This window comes from Manihot esculenta, chromosome 4 (assembly GCF_001659605.2).
Source record: "Manihot esculenta cultivar AM560-2 chromosome 4, M.esculenta_v8, whole genome shotgun sequence".
Taxonomy (NCBI): Eukaryota; Viridiplantae; Streptophyta; class Magnoliopsida; order Malpighiales; family Euphorbiaceae; genus Manihot; species Manihot esculenta.
The window spans coordinates 33430382-33438871 of record NC_035164.2 but is presented as its reverse complement, the minus strand read 5'-3'; positions in this window follow the sequence as shown (position 1 = coordinate 33438871).

The window sequence follows — 8490 nt, the reverse complement described above, 5'->3', positions numbered from 1 at the left end:
AGTCATAATTTCTATTTTTTTATAAACTGAAAGCCAAATTTATTTTTAAATAAAATTATGGTTATTCTCGCCTAAAATAAAATATCAATTTAAATAAAATTTTTATAATTTTGATTAAACATATGAATCATTTTGATTTTTTTTTTCGCATCATCAACGAATGTGAGGAGCTAAATCAGTGAGATTGGTGTAATTAGCACCTGTGATCACCTACCACAATAAAAATAATATGGAAACAGCAAAACAGCTACGAGGCATAAGCTTGAAATTTTACTAATTAATATGATAAATTTAGGCTATCAACTACCTTCATTATTTTGTTTTTCAACCCTAATGAAGAAACGAGAGTCCACCACTTATGTCAATATTGTTGAAAATTGTAATCATCTGAACAGGGGTTGTTTTTTAGGTCTACCTTCTTGTACACACATATTTATTTAATTAATTAATTTAGATGAAAATTTAAATCATCTTAACTTTTTTCCCCCTATATTCACCAAGTTTGAAGTTCATAGAAAAATATGCTCTCTATTTTGATTGGAAGAAAATTTTTTATTTAATTAATTTTTGGACAAGTTGACAAGAAAACTAAAGTGTAAAATGCATTTGGCACAGATTTGAAACATTCTTCCGATGAACCCTAATACTTGAGATACACTCAACACAAGAAGATTCCAAATAAGAATATAACATCAAAGTATGCTTCACTTTTCAACAATAAATTAATAAACATGAAGTTTTCAATCGGAAATCACAAAGTTATAATTTCAGCCATAAGAAAGGTACAAGAAGTAGAGGCTATTATTTTTTTAAATTTTTGAAGTTAATTTCTAGTGTTCGCAGTTTTTCTTCTAGTCATTTTCTTGAAACTTCAACCAATTTATTGCTTTTGACTAAACCCCTTTTGTTTCTGGACATGGTTCCAAGTTATTATTCCCTCCCCTTTTTCTTCCTATGTTTTTCCTCCCTTACAATCACTGCCACGAAAATTAATTTTAAGTGAATTGATGCACCTGTAATTTAGACACTTCAGCTATTCTAACCAAATCAAGAAGTCTATAAGATATGAAGCGGATGTTCCTATGAATTGACTAAGTTTCCTGTGTATGTTAGAGTCTCACCACATGACGTAAGCTCTTGTCTGTATTTGATCTATTTTCGGAGAGTTCTATTGATTTGTTCTGAAGTTATGTTGAAAATGTAAGCTATCTTTACATAAATTATGATATACATGGCAATTCATTACTTGTCCATCTGTATTCTGCTCAGATACATTGAAGTATTTTTTCATAGAGAATATCTACTTATTAATTACGTAAATAATAGGTGAGAATGAGGTGAATGCTGAGGTGTGTAGTATATTATTTATATTAGCAAAGGAGTCTAGACTTTGATTCAACGCCGGTCAGAAAAAGTTGATTGATGCATCGTCTTTAGTATATGCTCAGAATTCTACCCATGATTTAATGCAATAAAACCCACATTCCGTTTGATTTCCTTCAAATTTCAATTAATATTATCTTAAAATAAATAAAGAGTAATATAAATATTATTTCAAAGGGATGTTGCCATATATATATAAGAGAATTACAATATGATCCCTTCTGAATATGTGGAAGACTATCTTAATTAGCAATGGTAGGTGACCTATATATATTTCTTTGGTAGGACCACATCTTCTAGGTTGATTTTTTAGGTCACTTTCTATTTTTATCCATGAAAGTGAATGTGAACCCATGTGTAGTGTTATAGATAGAATAAGTCTAAAATAGTGCATAATCAAATATGAGGAATACTTATGTGATACATTTCATACCAAAAATCACTATATGATTAGTTGATCCCAACTCAAAACTAAGAATCAAGATTTGAAGCTTACATCTACAGCGCCGAAGATTGGAAGATTGTCTTCGAAAATTAGACCACCAGTTCTTTCTTGACATGAAGGGATCCGGATCTTGTAATTTGCGGATATCATAAGATTTGAAGGATGGTCCAATTCTTTTAAGACTATTGAGGCGTAAGAAATATGTCATTAGTAAATTTTATTCTAAATTCATATCTAAGTGAATTTATCATTTTTATTTTGAATAGAGAATTCGAATTCAAATTTATTAAATAAATAATATGTTATTGATCATTAAGTTAAATTAGCGATTTATCAAAATTAGATTGGCATTGATATACAAGATTGGTTGTTAACTGGTGACCACATAAAGTAGTTTATAATAAATGATGCAGGAAGATAGACAAATTCTTGTCTTTTTATCAATATTTTCAAACCTTCATCTACTTTTAGTTTGTAGTCAATATCATGGAAAGGACGTATTTGAAAATTTACTTTTAGATTGTGGTCAAACCTTCATCTATTTGTAGATAAATTATTGTAAATTTTATAAAATTAAGACTATTAATTAGTATCATTAATTTGAATGTATGCATCTACGTACGATGATAAATATTGTGAGACGAAAAAATATTTATTATAAACTCGCTTTTGTATAAATAAACTCATTTAATTGATAATCGTCATTAATTATTTAAAAATTGCATTTATTACATTAAGAAAATATATATGGAAAGCGAGGAGGTGTGAAACCAGTGGAAGAGAACAATAGCTCGGAAAAAAAAATGCATGGCTATGTATGGAAGTGACAACTCAGCTCCTATAATTAAATACATGTGACAACAGCGCTAATAATTAATATACATTTTTATATATAATAAAATTAATTCAGTGAAAATGAAAATTTTCTTTATCTCTAATTAAATTTTAAATTATTAAAAGAGTATTTTAATATTCATAATCGAGATTTTTTTCGATTCATGTATAATTAAAAAAATTATTTTCAATTTATGCAGAATTTGAAAATATTTTCAAATTTTGTATATCATTGAAGCGTGTATGCTAGTTCCATATTCATAGTGCCGAACAAAGAGCAGTTTGACACTATGGAGAATAAAGAGCAGTTCGACACTATGGGTTCTCCGTTGTATTTATGTGACGTATTCGAAGCCTTGAATGTCGAACACGCCATGCAAGCTGGACATGTTACACAACGGAACATGTTCATGTACCTTGAATGTCGAACACGCCATGCAAGCTGGACATGTTACACAACGGAACATGTTCATGCATGTGGAAAAGCCTTTCGCACTTATAGTGCCGAAGACTCTCTATGCAGGAATAAAATTATCTATAATTTTAAAATTATTAATTTTAAAATTAAATTATGTGAATACTAAATATTAATAAATAAAAATTAAAAGTATTTGAGATTAAAATTTTTTTGAAAATAATGATATATGTAATTTTTATAATTTTAAAAAATGTATTAATTAATTTTCAAATTTGTAAAAAATTAATAAATTAATATTTATATATAAGATATTAAAAAATAAAGTTTTTTAAAAATTAAAATTCCCATCAATTAAACAATTAAATTAAAAAAAAAATTAAATTTATTTTTATATAAACTTATCTCTTAAAAATAAATAAATAATTATTTTTAAAAAATATAATAATTTAAAATCAACCATATTATAATTTTTTAATTATTTTATAATTTTAAATATTTTATTCTTTATATTATAATAAAATATAAAACAATGAGTATTAATAATAATATTTTATGTTTAAGTTTTTTTAATTTTTTTTTAATATTTAATATTTTTAAAATAAACATAATTAAAAAGTTAATAAAATTTAATTTTTTTTAAATATAATAAATTAAAATCCTAAATTATTTAATTCATCTCATAAATATTTTTAATTAATTTAAAATTATTAAATTTTTTTATATTACAATAATATACGACTCTGCGTAAAATAAAAATAATGCTAGCTTAACTGTGTGTAAAGTCTTTTTCAACACTATAAGTGCCATGACCACATGTAAGTGGTCATGCATGCATGTGCTCTGGATATGTTGAGCACTTTGAGTGCCGAACATGTCCAGTTTGCATGGCATGTTCGGCATTTTGAGTGCCGAATATATACATAAATATATGACTCCATTGTTTGGAATAATTTAACTTTCATAGTGTTGAACTGCTCTATTCGATAATATGACTACCGAACACGCTCTGTAAATTCGAAAAAATTTTCGAATTCTGCGTGAATTGAAAATAATTTTTTTTAATTATGCATGAATCGAAAAAAAGCTCTTCATAATGCTTTAGTGCAACAATTTTCAGATAAAAATTTTTGAAGGAAAATTTGTTTGATAAATAGATAATTTTTTTTCTTATTTATATATTAAAATTTGTTTTCACGAAAATCATATCTAAAACTTTTATAAATAGTTATTGAATAATTTGAATTACATTAGCAAAACTTTGTAAATATATAGTTCTTCTTTATTTAAATTTGATATAAATTTAATCAGCAAAAGATTAAATTTGGTATCAGTCATATTCTGGTTTTAGATTTTTTTTTTTTTTTAGCAATGTATTATAAGATCACGAAAGCAGCAAAAGATTATAAAAGTTGATATAACTCGCAAGCTATAAAATTGGTTTATTTCTAAAAGAAAAATCGATATGATGAAGCATAATGAATGTCCAGCCCATTCCCAACTTCAAATCTAAAATTGAGGACTAGCACCTGGAGCTCAATTGTCACTCCAACACAATATGACCAAAGAAAGCCCACCTAAAATACAATCAGCAACCCCATGGTCCCATCAACACAGGTAATGTGTAGTACTTATGTAGCTTTCACAACAGTTCCTGGGGTGCGGGGTGCGACAAAGGGTTCAGTGTGTCGGCGGAGAAGAATGGGCTTCCCTCACCATTTGCTAAACCCAATCAGTAGCGAGTGCTAGCCAGCCCCTTGTCAGGCTGCCGGCTAAGAGTGTGAAAGTTGTAAAGGGAGAGATCGAAAAAAGAAAAGCACATCATTTCAAAAGAAAGTAAAACCTTTCTCAGTCATGATTCTATAATGTACATGACAGTGTCATCATTGCTGCTTCATAACACCCTTTCTTTTCTTTAGTTATGTATAAATAAAATAAAGAAATCAAGAAAGAAAAAAAGAAAGAGAAGTTCTATGCAACACAAATTAAAATGTTCATTAAGTTCAGTTTTAAATGGTGTCATATTCTTTGGCAAAAAAATATATATATATCATATTCATGGCAATTTCATCACTTCATGCCATGCCCGATAATCCCATTAATTTCCGTGCCCCGCCGCCATCTCCGATTGCCTCTGGCCGGAGATCATTCGCGGCCAATAGATTTTCCCTTGGCAAAAGATTGTTGAAACACCCCCAAGAATCTTTTTCCAATCATTACATTCCGCAGACAGTGATTCAATTCCGAGGATTTTGGATTCCCTGGCAAGAACTGGGTATTTTCAACTGGTTAATAATTTTAAATTGTTGTTTAGTTATTGTGTTAGTAGAATTAAAAATATAATTTTACAATTCCTATTAAAATAGGTATTTCTGTCTAAAACCAATGTAGTAGCGTTCATTTGTACATCCATTCCTTTACTATGTGTGCTCTTTTACTAAAAAACCCTACTATGTGTGCTCCATGCATAACTCGCTCTGCAGATGCTGTGATGGCCTTGAATGCAATAGTACAAGCATTGTCTAAACAAGCAGAATTAATATGAAATCTCCATTGCCATGAATGTTGTGCGATGAAAAAGGCTACCTTTAATGGAAAAGGAACGCTTGGCTAGATTGAGATTCATTCGGTATTCATTAAGGATTGCGAAAATTTCTTTTAGATATTTCATATGGCCTTCAAAGAAGTGACTTTTGATTATGACATCGTCTATATATACTTATACATTTCGATTCATCTGGTCTTTAAAAATTCTGTTTATCAACCTCTAGTAAGTTTCTCCTATATTTTTCAGCTCAAAGGGCATCGTCTGGTAGCGATAGGTCTCGTCCTCAATAATAAAGGAAGTTCGTCCTCGATAATAAAGGAAGTCTTCTCCTCGTCTACTTTGTGCATGGGATTCTGATAATAGCCTGACATTACATCTAAAGAAGATAAATACTCAAATCTGGTCGTAGCATCGACCAATTTATTAATATTAGGCAAGGGATAATAATATTTCGGACAGGCCTGATTTAGGTCAGTGAAATCTATACATATATGGTATTTTTCATTGGATTTTTTTTACAAGGACGAGTTAGCTAACCATTTAGGATAAGTCACTTCCCTTACAAAATTAGCTTCTACCAACTTATCTACTTCAGTCCTCATAGCTTCTCTTTTTTCCGCCCCGTACATCCTCTTCTTCTATCTTATCGATCTTGCATCTGGTTGCACATTCAGTTAGTGTGACATGACCTAAGGGTCGATTCTTGGCATGTCAGCTGGTTTTCAGGCGAAATTGTTAGCATGACCATAGATTAGGGCTTTCACAGCCATCTTCTGCTCTTCTATCAGGTTTATATTCATGTTGAAAACTTTATCTGGTTCTTCTTCATTTAAAACAAAACTATCGAGCTCTCCTGTAGGTTGGGTTTTTTGCTCCTTTTCCTCATCCCTGACCTCCATAACCTCCGGGTGTATCTTTTCATTTTCCTCTTTGGCTATAGTTGTCAGGTATACCAATCGGGATTCTTCTTACCTTTCCTTCACAATAGCCACCCAACTTCAGTGAAAATTTCATGCATAAGTATTTAATGCTTGTAGCTATCTCAAAATCATATAAAACTGATTGGCCTAGGATTACATTATAGACCAGAAGTAATTTGACTATGAGAAACTGGACATATTGGGTCCGGATGGTTGGCGGTGCTCCTAAAGCCAACAACAACTTGATCTTGCACTCCGCCTATGCCTTTCACCGGTGCCTGATCTTTGATAATATTTTTGTCTGCTATCTCACGGCTTTAAAAATTTGATGCGACAAGAGATTCACCTTGATTCCATCCTCTACCAAAATTTTTTGAACTCTGAAGTTGTGAATAATAGCCTCTACCACCAGCGCATCATCATGCGACATCTCGACCCCTTCCCTGTTGGCTGCTGAAAACTCACTATCCCTGGAATATGCTTAGTGATTTGTATGACTTTCACTTCTTTTAGCTTGCCACCTTGTCTTCTTTTTCTGTTTGCCCGGATGGGTTGCTTTGTCTCTTCCCTCACTATCATTTTTATGGTCCTACTGGATCCATCGTTTATGGGACTTACTGCCCTTTCCCTAATGGGTTGCCTTCTCTCCTCTGTTTTGCCTCCTAGTGCTGTCTCTTTCTTCACAAAGTTCTTCAAATGGCCCCTCTTAATTAGCTTTTCTATTTCATTCCTCAACCAGTAGCAGTTATTCGTGTCGTGACCATTAGTTTTGTGAAACTGGTAATACTGGTTAGGGTCTGAAACAGCCTGGCCCAAACTGGTTCAAATAACTTTTGGACCCACTTTCTACTTGAGCCAAAATAGTTAACTAAAATTATTTATTAGTTTCGTGCTAGCTATTATATACAATTCGAAATTACCTTAATTTTTCGATATGGGACGCGGTGCAAGCTGACAGCTCTAAGCAAGTAGTTGATTCTTACAGGGTCTCTTGTCCTGGGGTCTAACCGTAGAGGTTGTGGCCATGTGATCAGGTTCTTGTCTTGTATGACAACCAATACTTCTGCCATGGAGACATTCAAGGGAGTAATGTCTCGATGAGGAGGGGGCCTAGGTTGACAATCAAGTTCCCTACTGTCCCAGTATCTATTTTAAGCCCTAACACTTTGATCAGGCCTCCGATCTACTTGTTTCTTCCTTCGATCTTTCAGTCGACTTTTCATATGGTCCCTCTCTTGGGACTCTCGAGCGAATCGACTGGTCATGAGGGCATCATCTTGTCTGATATACTTTTTTGCTCTCCGCATGAGTTTGGCTAATGTGGATGGTGGTTTTCTGCTTAAGGACCCAAAGAACTCCATCGATGTAGTCCCTTTTTGCATTGCCTCCACTGCTCTAGGTTCATCCAAGTTAGGGATTTGGAGGGCTTCTGCATTAAAATGGGCAACATACTCCCGCAGGATCTCATCTTTCTTTTGCCTAACCGACTCTAAATAACTCATTTTCCTCTAGGTTGGGATGCTAGCTATGAATCTCTCCATAAACGAGCTGGCTAGGTCATAGAAGGTCTTGATACTTTTTGCTTTTAGATTATTGAACCAGGTCAGGGCTACACTAGTAAGGGTGGTGGGAAACACTTTACAGAGTAAGGCATCAGAGCGAGTTTGTAACTCCATGAAAGTTTTATAGTTGATAACATGGTCCCTGGGATTGCTTGTGTTGTTATATGCACCCATGGTTGATAATTGGAACTTCTTGGGGATAGTCTCTTCCTGGATACGGGCTACAAACATAAAAGTTATTCTTAGGCTTGTGTGGGCTCCTAATTGGTTCTTTAACTCCGCCAACAATTCTTCCTTCAGTTTTTTCAGCTTCTCCGCTACTCCCTCATCTTTTATGCTGATTTTTCGCTAACCATGGGAGCTTTCGAACTGGTGCTCTCTTC